The 15,681-nt window shown below is 48.0% G+C and overlaps 1 protein-coding gene across 1 annotated transcript in view; it reads left to right on the top strand.

The window, feature by feature from the left end:
• cspg4ba (chondroitin sulfate proteoglycan 4ba) overlaps window positions 1-15,681 on the top strand; it is a 121,382-nt gene that overhangs the window by 43,917 nt on the left and 61,784 nt on the right. The window lies entirely within an intron of this gene.

Genomic DNA, 15,681 nt, shown 5'->3' with positions numbered 1-15,681 from the left:
ATACATACGCAGGACAAATATACATGCATATAAATAAATATTGTTAAGTAAGTATTAGAATCTCTGATGGTTAGTGTGAACAGTTTTTTTGGTCGTTCAGCATGCTTACTGCTGTTAAACACCAAACTCTAATCATTTAATTATCTATTCAGTAGATAAAATGAAACTCCCATTATAGTACAGATGATTACAGTCTAAGAAGCATCACATAACCTTGTAATCCTTTCTGAATTGTGTACATTTATTAACCTTGACCAGGTAAACAACCTTTTACAAGGTGTCATTTCACCTCTCCCAATTTAAAGTGATATTACTTTTAAAGTAGTGAAACAAGAAAGTCTGCATATGCTGTGATTGTAGTAATTACACAAAATTGCTGGATAAATTCAGCAGGTCCGTCAAGGTACCTTGATGAAGAGGTCAGACCTGAAACTTTGGTAATGTATCTTTGCCTCCTATGGACATTGCAGGACATGCTGAGTTTCTCCCTCAATTATTATGTATTTATTATTTTTAAAGTATACTGAATTTTATAATTAAACTATGTTTACATTTTAAATATATTTTAAATTCCCTCTGAATAATTTTACATTTGTTTCCACACCATTTAAAGACCATACAGAATTGATTTCTGAAATTCTGCACTTGAATACTAGCAATGCAACCAATTACTTTAGTCCTAGCCACATATAATGCCCATACGCCATCATGTTGAAGTCTTGGGAATAACGAGACCACCCCTGAAGTTGTCAGCCAGAGAAGAGTAAAAAGCATTTATTGACATAACATGACCTGGCGTTGTGACATCTGAAGTGTGAATTACCTCATGACGTAGCTATGTGGAGTAAGCCAGGGCTTCTCAGGGGACCTGAAGGTTCTGCTAAATCACTATGCCTCGTGGCTGTAATGGCTAATTGGCATAGGAGGCTGTTGTATCTAGCCATCACAAGACACGAGTTGTCAGCGCTGGTTCTGCCCATTCCCTCCAGGTGTACTGCTCCCCTCAGAACCAGCAGTAAGAGACGAACTGATTCAGCGGTTCTGAACTAATGTGGATGTTCTGTGCAAAACCATGCAGGGAAAGCGAAACCGTCTTGCCATTTGTGGCATCGTGCTGGAGCATCATGTATGAAGGTTGCTGGGGGAGGAAGTGATATTTAATAATTACAGGCAGTTGCAAAAAGTCAGAATTGATTACAGATAATTACAGTTAAGGCACATGAGAAATCCAGAACAGTATCAAACATTTGAGATGCATTACCGAAACTGAAAGTCCATACTGTAAGCAGGTTGATGGGAATTGTGAGAATCTATAATGCTAATCCCAAAGTCTGGTAGGAAAGAGTTAACTTTAGAAAGTCAAGTAGCAGCTAAAGTCTTTAGTGACACACAGGAGCTGGTAGGTGGCACTCTGCAGAGTGACTGTCCATTGCTGTTTAAAGTCTGCTGGCTAGTCGCTGGGCCGGTAGGTGATGCTGTGCTGAGCAGGTGACTGTTGCAATCTGCCTTGTCGGCAGAATCATCAAGGACAGGTGGCATTTTTTTTAAAGTTTTAGGTCTCAGGTTAATACCTGGGTTTCAAAGTCTTCCATCGGGGGTATGGCTGGCTGTCCCCCGGGTCGCATGATCTTCCCTCGGGGGAGTAAGTGCTTGTCCCCTTGATCATGGGCTTCTTCTCTCGTGGAGTGGTCGCTGGTCATTCCTGGGTTGAGTGGTCTTTCTTGGGGGAGTAACTGGTTGTAACAATGGGGGGTGGGGTGGCCCCTGGTCACAGCTGCTGAGTTGCAAACCTCACAAAATTTGAAGAGGGAAGTTTTAAAAGTCTGTGCTGTCAGCTGCAGACAACTTGCTGATAAAAGACTACGTCAGTTTACTGGAGTTTGGGGTGCATCAACATTTTGGAACACTGAGGCTCCAATGCTATGCAATTTCAAGCAAATGCTTGTAGCTCCTGATGTATGCAGACAGTTTGAAATGTTGTGGATAAGTGATTCCCCTGACATTGGACCTCGTTGGCTCAGCTTGCTGCGCATTTCATGAGGGACAAAAATCAACAGTTTGAGTCTACTCCAGGTCACTAAAATGGTGAGTAAGTTGTAAAACTGTCTTTCAAGCTTGTGGCAAGTTTAGAGTTTTCCAAACCGTTACCTTCTACGACGCTGTGAAGGTAAATGCGACTGGCCTCCTGTAAATTGATTTGCTGACCTTTGATGTTACGCCGATTGATTTGCAGTCTGGAGAAAGTGAGTTATTAAGGTCAACTGGGTTGGGTAGGTCCATTGTTTGCTGTTGGCACATTGGATCTACTTTTCTACAAGCAAGCTACTTGTTGCTGAGCTTGGGTGTGCAGAATGTCCATTGTAGGGTCTAGCTGCCTGCTAGACCCATTGGGGTCACCAATATGGCGGCTGATGTTTATGCTCATACGCCTTCTTGTTGAAATGTTAGGAATAATGAGGCCACATCTGAGGTTGTCAGCCAGAGAAAGTAAAAGCATTTATTGACATGCTGTCATGCTTAATATAGACACATAACACATGACCTGGTGTCATGACATCTGAAGTGTGAACGACCTCATGAGGTGGCTACATTGAGTAGGTCAGGGCTTCTCAGTAGACCCGCAGGTTTTGCTTAATCGCTATGCCTCGTGGGTGTAATGGCTAATTCCCAGGAGATAGGAGGCTGTTGTGTCTAGCTGTCCCAAGACAGGAGCTGTTAGTGCTGGTTCTGCCCATTCCCTCCAAGCGTACCGCTACAAAGGTAGTGTATTAGCATAAACTTCTATCCTTTCTCCCTAATGTAATTAAACTGATTTGCATAAATGGGTCTTCATCTGCAATGGCCATAATTTTGGATTGCCTTGCAAATGGTAACTTTTTCTTCACCTAAACACCTTAATTCATAAAGTTTCTCAGTCTTTGTTCTTCACTTATCCAGAGGGAAAGGCAGCAGTTTGTTTTATCAGTGTACGTGGGATAGATTATGTCCAGTATGATTTAAATTCTGAGAGTAGAGGTAAATGGATCTTTTTCAGGGTGGTAGGGAGTGGCTATTAGGTACCTTAGTGATCAGGTCACGTCACTGTTAAGCCATGCGGTTGATTGAATCTCTAGTTTTTCCAGCTCTGCAATGATGTATATCAGTATAGTGCTATCGATCAACTACATTAGACAGAGTTATGATTAATAGGCTTTAATCACCTTAAGACATCAACACATTTCACATGTTGCTGGCCTGGTTCAAAGGCAGATAGTGAGGCAGCTTTGATTGAGATTTCTAGGGGAAGGAGTCACAGGTTCAGGGGGTGGGCCAGCTCGTACAGTACATGCAGACAGACAGTGCTAATAGCTATACAGTGGTTGCATCATATTCACCCTTTCTTTTGAAAGAAAGTCCAGTGGGGTGAAGTAAGTCAATGTCCATTACAGGTTCAGCCTGTCCGATGATCTCATCTCTGCTTGCGACTGTCGTAGGGTTTGCAGTGGTTCAGCTGCTGGTTCCCTGGCGGTGTCTTGCACGACAGCTGTGCCTCCGGTGGCTGAGGTGGAGGATGGATTAATAGGACCGTGGGGTTGCTCAATATAGGGCTGGCTCTGGGTGCTAGATGTAATCAGTGAGGCCAGCTGGCCGGGGTTACTGTGGGGGGGATTTTGATTGGTTGGTCGGCGAGGTCCCCTGCATGCACCAGGCTTCTGATGGAAACCATGTCCTGCCACCCATCCTGGAACTCCACGTAAGTGTATTGGAGTTTTATGTGGAGGAAATGAACCTTCTCGACCAGAGGGTCAGTCTTGTGGCTTCTGGTATGCCTCTGGAGCAGAACAGGCCAAGCAGTCGTCGACCAGGATGGCAGTGTGATTCTTGATGCTGACTTCCTGGGGAAGGAAAAGAGTCTTTTATGTCATGTTGCATTAGTAGCAGCACAGAGGAGGGATCTGGTGGTGTGGAGCACCTCAGGGAGGACTTCTTGTCACTGGGAGATGGGCATGTCTTTCGACCTGAGGGCTAGGAGGATTGCCTTCCAGTCTGCAGTGTCCTTCATTTCTACCTGGCCGTTCCCCCGTGAGTTGTGACTTGTGGTCCTATGCATGGCTATGCCGTTGAACAGCAGGTACTGTCACAGCTCCTCACTCATAAACGAGGATTCTTGGTCTCTATGGATATAGCAGGGGTATCTGAGCAGAGTGAAAATGCTACTCAGTGACTTTGACTGTGGCTGTGGTCATATCTGGGCAGGGGATGGCGAAAGGGAAGTGGGAATATTCATCAATGATATTTAGGAAGTATGCGTTCCTGGTGGAAAGGAGGGGGCCCTTGAAATTCATACTCAGGCATTTGAAAGGGTGGGTGGCTTTAACCAGATTGGTTTTGTCTGGCCGATAGAATTGGGGTTTACACTTGACAAACACTGGGCAGCTCCAGGTCAGCCCCCTGATATCTTCAACTGAGTAAGGGAGGTTGCAGGCTCTAACAAAGTGGGAGAGCCTGGTGACCCCAGGGTGACAGAGGTTGTAGTGGAGGACCCACAGACGGTCCAAATGTGCATTGGCACATGTCCCTGGGACAGGTATCGGGAGTCTTGTTGAGCTTCCTGGACCGGTACAAGATTTTGTATTGTACGTGGATAGATCAATTCTCCACCTCCAGGATCTTATGTAACATATAACCATATAACAATTACAGTATGGAAACAGGCCATCTCAGCCCCTCTAGTCCGCACTGATTTAAGTGAACTCCACTAGTCCCACCTACCTGCTACCTTGCCCAGAACCCTCCAATCCCCTCACATCCATGTACTCATCCAACCTTCTCTTAAATGACAAAATTGACCCTGCTGCAATTACTTCTTCACTCTCTGAGTGAAGAAGCTTCCTCTTGCGTTACCTCTAAAGTTTTGCCCCCTAACCCTTAACTTATGAACCCTTGTTCCAATCTCACCTACCCTCAAGGGGAAAAACCTATTCACATCTACTCTATCTATCCCCCTCATAATTTTAAACACCTCTATCAAATCCCCCTCAACCTTCTAGGCTCAAATGAATAAAACCTAGTCTACTCAATCTTTGTATTCTAGATACAGCAATCCAGGCAACATTTTAGTCAATCTCTGTACCCTTTCTATAATTTTCTATAATTTCCTATAATTTGTGGACCAGAACTGCACACGATATTCCATATTTGCCTCACCAATGATTTGAACAGTCTCAACATCACCTCCCAGCTCCTATATTCTATGCTTTGATTTATAAAGGCCAGCATACCAAAAGCCTTCTTCAACACCCTATCTAAATGAGAATCAACTTTCAAAGAATGATGAACCATTATTCCAAGATCTCTCTGCTCCTCTGCATTCCTCAATGCCCTCCCCTTTACTACGTCCTATTTTGATTATTCTTCCCAAAATTAAGCACTTCATACTTATCTACATTAAACTCTATCTGCCACCTTTCAGCCCACTCTTATAAGCAGTCCAAATCCTTCTGCCGTCCCCGAAAACCATCCCAACTATCTACAACTCCCCCTATTTTTGTATTGTCCGCTTATTTACTCGCCTAATTTACCACTCCATCATCCAAATCATTAATGTAAATGACGAACAACAAGGGACCCAACATTGATCCCAAAGGCACACCACTCATCACTGGCCTCCATCCTAACATCAGTTATCTACCATGACTCTCTGGCGTCTATCTTCTAGCCACCGTTGAACCCATATGACTATCTCAACATTAATCCCCAGTGCCTGAACCTTCCTCACCAACCTTCCATGTGGAACCTTATCAAAACCCTTACTGAAATCCAGATAAACTACATCTACTGCTCTACCCTCATCAATCTTTCTAGTCACTTCCTCAAACATGACCTTCCCTTCACAAACCCATGTTGGGTATCCCTGATCAATCCCTGCCCCTCTAGATACTTATACATATTATCTCCAAGAATACTTTTCATTAGTTTACCAACCACCAATGTCAAACTTGCTGGACCTACATCTGGAGCCCTTTTTAAACAGAGGAACCACATATGCAACACATATGTGGAACCACACCTTCCTCTGGTGACTGTTGAAAAATCACTGTCAGAGCCTCCACTATTTCCTCCCTGACTTTCCTCAAGGTCCTGGGAAAAGTCCGTCGGGACCTGGAGACATATCCACCTTTATATACCTCAGAAGTTCCAATACCCCATACTTCCTAATCCCTATGTTTTCCATAATTGCCCCTTTTGCCTCCCTTATCCTACATAGTTCCATATCCTTTTCCCTAGTGAATACTGACAAGAAGAAATCATTCAATATCTCCCCCATCTCATTTGGCTCCTCACATACTCGTCCGCTCCCATTCTCTACTGGACCAATTCTATCCTTCACTCTCCTTTTGCTATTCACATATTTGTAAAAACCCTTCGGATTTACTTTCATCCTGTTTGCTATAGCCACCTCGTACCTTATTTTTGCTATCCTAATTTCCTTCTTAAGCTTCTTTCCACAATCCATGAATCTTCCAAGCATCTCGTCCATACCTTGCTTCCTATATTTAATGTAGGCTTCCCTTTGACCTCAAACCAACTTCCTAATCGTCCTTGAAAACCACGGCTCTCTTGAACATTTGGCTCTGCCTTTTATCCTAACAGGAACATAAAGATTTTACACCCTTAAAATGTCACCTTTAAATGCTCTCCAATTCTCCTCTACCTTCTTACCAAAAAACAAATCAGCCCAAACCACTCCCTGCAAATCCCTTCTCATTTCATCAAATCTGGCTTTCCCCCATTCAAAAACCTTCATCAGACCAGACCTATCCCTCTCCATAATTATATTGAAACTAATGGTACCATGATCACTGGATCCGAAGTGCTCCCCAACACCCACCTCAATCACCTGCCCTATTTCATTCCCCAACAGTAGATCCAATACAGCCGCTTCTCTAGTGGATACCTCAACATAATGGTACCAAAAACTATCCTGCACTTATTTTACAAATTCTAAGCTATCCAGCCCTTTCATTGAATGCATCTCCCAATCTATATTAGGAAAATTAAAATCCCCAACTAATACAACTTTTTGCACCTTTCAGCTATTTCCTTACACATTTGCTCCTCTAGTTCTCTCTCACCACTAGTTAGTGTATAATATACCCCTATAATTGTAACCTTGTGGAGGTGCACATCTTCATGGAGAACCGGCCCCACTTGTATCGCTGCACCGGCGGGGCAACCACAAGAAAATGGCACCTTCGGGGGTCCTCTGTCCCTTGTGGCTTAGGCCAGGGTGCGCACCTCGGGCGAGCATGGTGACATCACCGCTGATGTGGGGGCAGAGCTCACGCTGCTCGCGAAGTTTGTATAAACAGTTCATTTGAAACCTCCACCTTGGTAGTGGTGTTTCATTCTGTTCAGCAATCACTACATTGGTGACCCCAGCGAGTCCAGACGGTTTCTGGACTCCTGATATAGATTCCGCAGCAATCAACGCGGTGACGGTGAAACTCCCCCCCCCCCCCCCCACCCCACCCCCACTTTTCTGGATGCATCACCCACGCAATTGGTTCGGGCAGGCGGAAGCGCAGTTTCGCCTCTGACACATCACATCAGTCGCCACGATGTTCTACCACATTGTGAGCACGCTCAACGAAGAAACCACGGCCAGGGTGGATGACCTCATCCACAACCCACTGGAGGAAGGTAAATACCTTGCTCTCAGAAGCCTCCTCCTCGGCAACTTCAGCCTCTCCCAGTGGCAGCGTGCCACCAGGCTCCTGAACCTGGATGGTCTGCCCTCATGGATGGAATACCCGTGCTAGCAGAGGGCCAAACACCCCGCTTGATGTTCGAACAGACTTTCCTTGAACAGATGCCTGAGGACTTCCAACTCCTGCTGGGAGATGAGGATTTCTCAGATCCACACAGAGCCACAGCCCACGCAGATGTCCCCTGTGGACCAAGCGAGAAAATGAAGCCGGCCTCAGCCAGGTCACCCGCCCAGGACCTAATTGGCTGCAAGCGTCCCCCAAGCACAAACCGGAAGAATACCACCCCACCTGCTGTTTCTGCCATCAACGCTGGGGGACCCAAGTCCGCAAGTGCAAGCAACCCTGTTCCAGGGAAACAACCAGGCCAGCTGCTGTTGATGGCTGCGGCAGCTGGCCACACGAACAGCCTCCTGCATGTGATTGATGAGTCCAGTAGCTGACTTTTCCTGGTAGAACTGAGCGTGCTCCCCTGACCGCCCTCGAGACACGCACCCACGCACGGGGTCCAACCATACAGGCAGCCAATGGATCCTCCATCGAGACTTTTGGCACACGCAATGCACAGATCCAGATTGGCAAGGGCAATTTCCGCTGGAAGTTCATACTGGCCTCGGTGGGCACAGCGCTGCTGGGAGCCGATTTCCTCTGGGCGCACAGCCTGTAGGTGGACATCAAAGGGAAGTGGTTGGTACATGCCCGCACCTTCCAATCTGTCCACCTTGATTCCACAGATGTGTGCACTTCGGGAATAGCTTCCATCAGTGCCCCCAAGGACGAGTACTCTTGCATGCTCGAAGAGTTCCCCTTCATCCTGCAGCCGCAGTTTACTTTTGCCAAGCCCCAAAACAGAGTATGTCACCACAGTTTGACCCAGAGCCCCCCCTCCACACCAAGGCCAGGCAGTTTCCCCCCGAGAAGCTGCAACTAGCAAAAGAGGAGTTCTCCTGACTACAGGAGCTGGGGATCATCGCAGATTGATAGCCCTTGGGGCTCCCCCTCCACATGGTCCCTAAGTCCTCCAGGGGTTGCCCCCCATGCAGGGACTACCGTCGCCTCAACGATGCAACAATGCCAGACCGATATTCCATCCTGCATATACAGGATTTTACGGCCAACTTGCACGGTGCTCAGGTTTTCTCGAAGAGCGACCTGGTATGAGGTTACCACCAGATCCCCGTCCACCCTGATGACATCACCCTGTTCAACCTATTTGAGTTCCTGCAGATGCCCTTCGGCCTTAAAAATGCGGCCCAGACATGTCAATGCCTGATGGACGCAGTTGACAGAGACTTGGACTTCGTGTTTATCTATCTCGACGACATCCTCATTGCCAGCCGGGACCACAATGAACACAAGGTCCATCTCCCTGCGCTATTCACCCGGCTGGCAGAGTTCGGCCTCATGGTCATCGTGGCCAAGTGCCAGTTCAGCAAGCAGTCCCTGCAGTTCCTGGGCCATACCATCTCTGCGGACGGGGCCACCCCGGCACCTGAGAAGGTCACAGCTGTATACCAGTTCCCGAAGCCCAACACCCTCAAAGGTCTACAGGAATTCACCGGCATGGCCAACTTTTACCACCGTTTCATCCTAGGGGTGACTCGCATCATGCGGCCATTGTTTGCACTGATTGCCGGCAAGAACAAAACCCTGGAATGAAGAAGGGGTCGAGAACACTTTAATTGCGACGAAAGATGCCCTGGCGAGCGCCACCCTACTAACTCACCCACAGCTGAACACCTACAACGCACTCTCGGTGGATGCTTCAGCCATGGCCGTCAGGGGCGTACTGGAGCAATCAGTCAATCAGCAAGCACCTCTGCCCCCCGAAACTGAAATACAGCTCCTTCGACAGGGAACTTCTGGTCCTGTACCTGACCATCAGACACTTCTGGTACTTCCTGGAGGGCAGGCCATGCACCGTTTTCACCGACCACAAACCGCTCACTCAGGCCCTCACAATGTCAAAGGACCCCTGGTCAGCGTGCCATTAGCGACATCTGTCCAAAGTATCGGAGTTCACCACCGACATCCGACACTGAGCGAGTAAGGACAATGTCATTACAGACGTGCGCTCAAGGCCCACCATCCACAGCCTCACCCTCAGCCTGGACTATGCACAGCTAGCACCGAAGAAGGATGCAGACAAGTTTTCCACACTGCCATTACAGGCCTCTGGCTTCAAGACCTCAAACTGCCGGACAGCCCCGACACGCTGCTCTACCATGTCTCCACCAGCTCGCCGCTCCCGGGAGTCCCACCGCAATGGAGATCGCAGGCTTTCATGACTTGGCTCACTCCCTCAGTCAAGACCTTGGTTCGCATGGTGGCGGAATGGTTCATGTGGCACAGCCTTAAGAAACGGGTAGCCCAGATGGTGAGAAACTGCACACAGTGTCAGACCTCTAAAGTCCAGCACTACGTAAAGGTCCCGGTACAGCAATTTGACTCCACAGACAAGATGTTCAAACACCTACACATCGACATCGTTGGCCCCCTGCCAGTGTCCAGGGACACCCGCTATTTGTTGACCGTGGTTGACCGCATGACGAGGTGGCCGGAAGCCATCCCTCTGAGAGACACTTCCACTGAGTCCTGCACCAGGAACCTACTCGCTCACTGGCACACATAATGAGCGACAGGGGTGCCCAGTTCACATCCGCCCTCTGGTCATAGCTTGCAAATCTCTTGGGGATCAAGCTCCATCATGCCACCACATACCATCCCCAAGCCAATGGCCTAATGGAGTGCTTCCACTGGCACCTAAAGTCAGCCCTCTTGGCTTTCCTCAATGGCCCCAACTGGACGGACGAATTGCCCTGGGTCCTGCTCGGCATCAAAACGGCTCAAAAAGAGGACCTAAAGGTGCTTCATCGACACGGTTGGAAAAGACCTGGAATTTGCGTTCATTTACCTGGACGATATTCTCATTGCCAGTTGCAACCGCGACAAACACAAAGCCCACCTCTGCACAATCTTTGCCTGGCTGGCGGACTTTGGCCAAATGCCAGTTTGTCAAGGAGTCCCTCCATTTTCTGGGGCACACCATTTCGGCGGCTGGGGCCATGCCAGCGCTGGAGAAGGTAGCAGCTGTTCAACAATTCCCCAAACCCTCCACCCTGAAAGGCCTCCAAGAGTTCGCAGGGATGATGAACTTTTACCATTGTTGTGGGGTTAGTGCTTATGGTTAATGTGGACTCAGTGGGTCAAAGGGCTTGTTTGAATGCTGTATGAAGATGCTAGATTTGTTGAGAGGAAGCACGTCAAGATCACTATAAATATTTAAGGTGTTCTGTGAACACCATCTTGTGTTCAGTACCGCCAGTCACTGAACCGGTCGGAATCGAAAGGCCAACATGGCCCGTTTCCGCTCTGTAAATGGTTATATGGTATCGTCGCGGAGTTGGTCTACGGTGCACCACTGTCGCTACCCGGGGAGTTCTTCGGCCTGAGCATTGATTCCACGATTGTGAGTCAGACCTTGCTGGCAGAGCTCGCCTCACTAGCGCCCCCACCACCGAGCCACAGGCCAACACATCGCGCCCCTACGAAGGCCCCTGCAAAGTCCTGCAATGCTCAGGCAAGACATTAGGCAGATGGTAGTGACGGCCTGGCCGAAACAACGAGGTTGGCTGCCAAAATGGCGAGACATATAAGTCGGTTCAGGGGGGAGGGGTTGTGTGACGGCGCACATCCTTGTGGTGAACGGGCTCCAATTGTATCGCCACACCAGCAGGGCAGCCGCAAGAAAATGGCGCCATTGGGAGACCTCCATGCCTTGTGGCTTAGGCTAGGGCGTACCCCTCAGGCGAGCATGGTGATGTCACCACTGACGCAGAGGTGGAGCTCACGCCACCCTTAAAGGGTGCGCGCAAAGTTTAAATAAACATTTCGTTTGAAATCTACAACGTGGTAGTGGTGTGTTTCATTCGGTATAGCAGTCACTACAACCTCATCTTTTCTATTTTTTAATTCCACCCACACTGCCTCTCTTGATGAGCCCTCCAATCTATCATTCATCAGCACTGCTGTTTTATTTTCCCTGACCAGTAATGCCACACAACCCCCCCACCCCTCCAATTCTATCACACCTAAAGCAGCAAAATCCCGGAATATTTAACTGCCAGTCACATCCCTCCTGCAACCACGTCTCACTAATTGCCACCACGTGATACTGCCAAGTGCCAATCCACACCTTCAGCTCATCCACCTTCCTTACAATACACCTAGCATTAAAGTAAATGCATTTCAGAGACTTCCCACATCTTACCTTTTGCTTATCCCCCTCTTTATGGTCAACTCTATTATTTATTACCATTATCTACCCCCCGCCCCTTCCATCAAAGCACTGATCCCTTTCCTCCTTGACCATCTCCCTGTCCACCCCCAAATTTTGTCTACAAGCCTTCTCTCTTTACTGACACACCTTCTCTCTGCAGTCCTCCCTTCTATGGACTCCTTCCCCCAACCACACTAGTTTAAAGTTCCCTTAGTATCCCTAGCAAATGCCCACAAATGTCGTTCTTAATTTTTCCCCACTGTTTGTTATTGTCCCAGGGCTGACTAGCTTGCATTCAGCGTGAGATTCTCGAAAAGGGGTGGCAGTGGGACCCAGAGAGTGGACAGACTGTAGGTCATGTACGGAGGGGGGAAATCAAGTGATTTAAAAATTGGTAGTTGCGGACTGTGGTTGGGGGGGGGGGGGGTGTGGTCCATCAAGCTGCATTTGGATGCTTTTGAGCTGGCACAAGAAGTCCAGCCCCAGTATGACTGGTGCGCAGAGCTGTGGCATGATGAGGAGCTTAAAGTTCTTGTACTCAGACAGTTGACGTCAAGGTGCATCTGCCATGGATCTCAGCCGAGTGGGGTTTGGAGGCCAGGAGATTTTGCACTTTGCTGGGGTTACTGCGAGGGAGTAGCGCTTCTCTGTGCCTGAGTGAATGAAGCTCTCCGTGCTTCCTGTATTAAATAGCAGTTTGTGACGTGACCATTTACCTCGATATCCCTCATGTCTCTGGCAGTTGATGTGGGCTGACCTGATCCAGGGTAATTAAGACCAACGTCTGGTTGCTGTCTTATTCACTGTTGAAGTACTGATTCGGGGACTACCCCCATGCCTCGCATGCATTGCTGTTCCTCACCGCTGGAAGTGACACCAGAAGTGGTGCCATCCCAGTTTGCCGGCCTATGGTCCTCCCACTGAACCTTTTCCCACAATCAGAAGTGATGCTGGAGGTGAAGCAAGAAGTGGTGTGGTCCAAGATGGTGGTGGCTGCCGGCCGCAGCGGCACTGCTGAAGGAGGGTTGGAACCTACATATCTTCCCGAGTGTCCCTTCTTCCCGCAGATGAGGCATGTAGCATTTTGGGATGGGCAGCCCTTTTAGAAATGTTTCACATGGCCGCAGATGTAGCACTTCGGGTGCTCGACGGCGGTGGCGTGATCTGGGACCCACGTCCAAAGAAGACTTCCACATTCAGCTGCGCTGTCTCGAGCGCTTTAGCTAGGTCCACTACTTCTTGCAGGCTTCGGTCGCCCTTTTCCAAGAATCTCTGTCTGATCACATCACACATCATCTTAATCCAGCAACACGTATCAGTTCTTCTAAATGGACAGCAGCAGAGACAGCTCTGCAGCTGCAGGCTTACCCTAGCTCCCACAGGACCCGCATGTACTCATCCATCAACACATTAGGTGCTTGTCTACGACTGCTCAGAAGGTATCTGGCATAGATAACATTCGTCGGGGACTGATACTGTTTCTGTAGGAGCTCCATTGCAGCCAAGTAAGTAGTGCAGTCCCTTATCTGAAAAAAGCGGTGGCTGTCCTGAGTGAAGAGAAGATCTCGTTTGTCTTCTTCACCCTGCACGTCGTTGCATCTCATGAAAGTATTGAGGCAGTGCAGCCATTGATCAGATTTGATAGAGGCCTCCAGATCTTTAGACTCGGTGTCCAGATTATCAACCTTGTCCACAGCCCAAAGTTAAGGTGATTAAATTGTAGCGCTAACGATCAACCACATTAGACAGAGAGTTGCGATTAATAGGCTTTAATCAACTTAAGATATCAACACATCTCGCATGTTGCTGGCCCAGTTGCAAGGCAGGTACTGGGGGATGAGTTTGGGCGTAACAACCTTAATAGGGATTTTCAGGGGGAGGAGTCACAAGGGCAGGGGGCAGGGGGCGGGAGGGGGGGGGGGGGCGAGTCAGCTCATACTGTACATAAATACAGACAGTGCTAGTTGCACCACAATCGGACCTGCTGAAACCAGCAGGAATAGATTTCCCAAGGCATCCAGAGCGAGTGGCATTTTGATGATAATAACGTGCAATGGTGCCAAGTGTGATTATTTCCCTAATGGCTGACCTGTACTGAAATTGCTCACTGAGTGGGAAGGTATTGTGGGTAGAAAATAAAGCAAGACTTCCTTGTTCAATTTTCATTTTAAACAGCCAAGGCCAACAGACATCTGAAGGCTATTAGGCCAAAGTTCTCAGTGTAAATGGTGAACTAAGCTGCAGGTTCACATACACATTTTCAGTAACATAAGATGGATTTGTCCCATTAGGCACTTTCAAGCAGGGAAAACACCTGTCTGTAAAGGTGAAGATTCTTTGCCCTTGCACCTAAACACTTATCACTCTGAATGCGCTGTGGCCAGCTCCAAGGCGCTGATTCCAACCCTTCATGGGGAAGGATAATAAGCGGAGCGCTGCCGCCTGACCTGAATGTACAGCAGCTGCAAACAGCTGGTTAGGACCGGGATGAAGATGCCGTCAGCTTGCAACCCATCTCCTCACATCCCTCTCCCTCCATGACCCCCTCAAACCAGGGGCAGCAGGAGTTGTCAGTGGGGAATGTTGGGGCAGTGGGAGCCTTAGCAGGGAACTCAGAGCCAGTGGAAGCAGTAAGAGGGCCACTCTCGGCAGCTCAAAATGCGGCAGAGCAATGGCTGTCTTCCCTACCCATAATCCCCCACGCAGCTGGAACTGTTCTAGGATCCACAGAGCAATTCGAACTGCGTGGGGGATTATGGGTAGGGAAGACAGCCATTGCTCTGCCACATATTTATGATGGGTGGTGCTACGGCACCAGTTGCCCCACCTCCATCGGCACCAGAGGGTGCTAGAGGCGCTTCTTGATATGAATGTGACACTCGAGCAACATTTTAGGGCTGGTGCCTGAAAGATAAGTTTTAAGTTTTCGATCCACTCTTGTAGCTAGCCTCCAGGAGGAGGCCTGACGTGAAATGGCCTTGTGACTCTTTTGTGAATGTTGCATTTCACACATGGCTTATGTTTGCAAGTTAAATTTTAAACAAATGATTTCCAGCTTGCCTTTGTTTAGTCTTCAAGCTAATTATTCGATTTTAAAATGTGGTGCCTCAGAACCATGGAATTTTTACATCACATGAGAATGCAAGTTATTTCACTGTATCTAATCAAGAGCTGCACACCCCAATCCCAACAGTAGTTTATACTGACGTAGGATCTGTAATGTGGACGGTTGGGAAGAGTGAAGGAAGAGCAGTCATTATTACCAGTTATTCAGTGATAGAATAGAAAATAATGGAACAAGTTGCCCGTCATCACTTGGATGACACTGGGATACCCCAGAGAATTGGAAGCTCCTCTGTTTTGAATGCTTGCCTTCATTTTTCCTTAAACAATGACACCTCTTGCCCTTTCCTTCAACTCCATTCTTCTGCTGCTTCTTTTTACCTAGAGTCCCAGAGAATCAATTCCCTTATTCTCTCCTCAGTGTAAGTTCATGGAAATTATTTCTCAACTAGAGGAAATGTTCTTGTGTTCATTTTTCTGCTATCAAAGGAACACAAAGTCAGTTTGTTGGGAATGCCATTGCAGTATAGTAAGATTACTACAGTGGTTTCTGTATAATGATTTCTGGATATCATATTGTAACATGAAGAG

This window comes from Narcine bancroftii, chromosome 3 (assembly GCF_036971445.1).
Source record: "Narcine bancroftii isolate sNarBan1 chromosome 3, sNarBan1.hap1, whole genome shotgun sequence".
NCBI classification, from domain to species: Eukaryota; Metazoa; Chordata; class Chondrichthyes; order Torpediniformes; family Narcinidae; genus Narcine; species Narcine bancroftii.
Note: the sequence above shows the minus strand (reverse complement) of the source record. Positions and strands in the feature narration are given on the sequence as shown.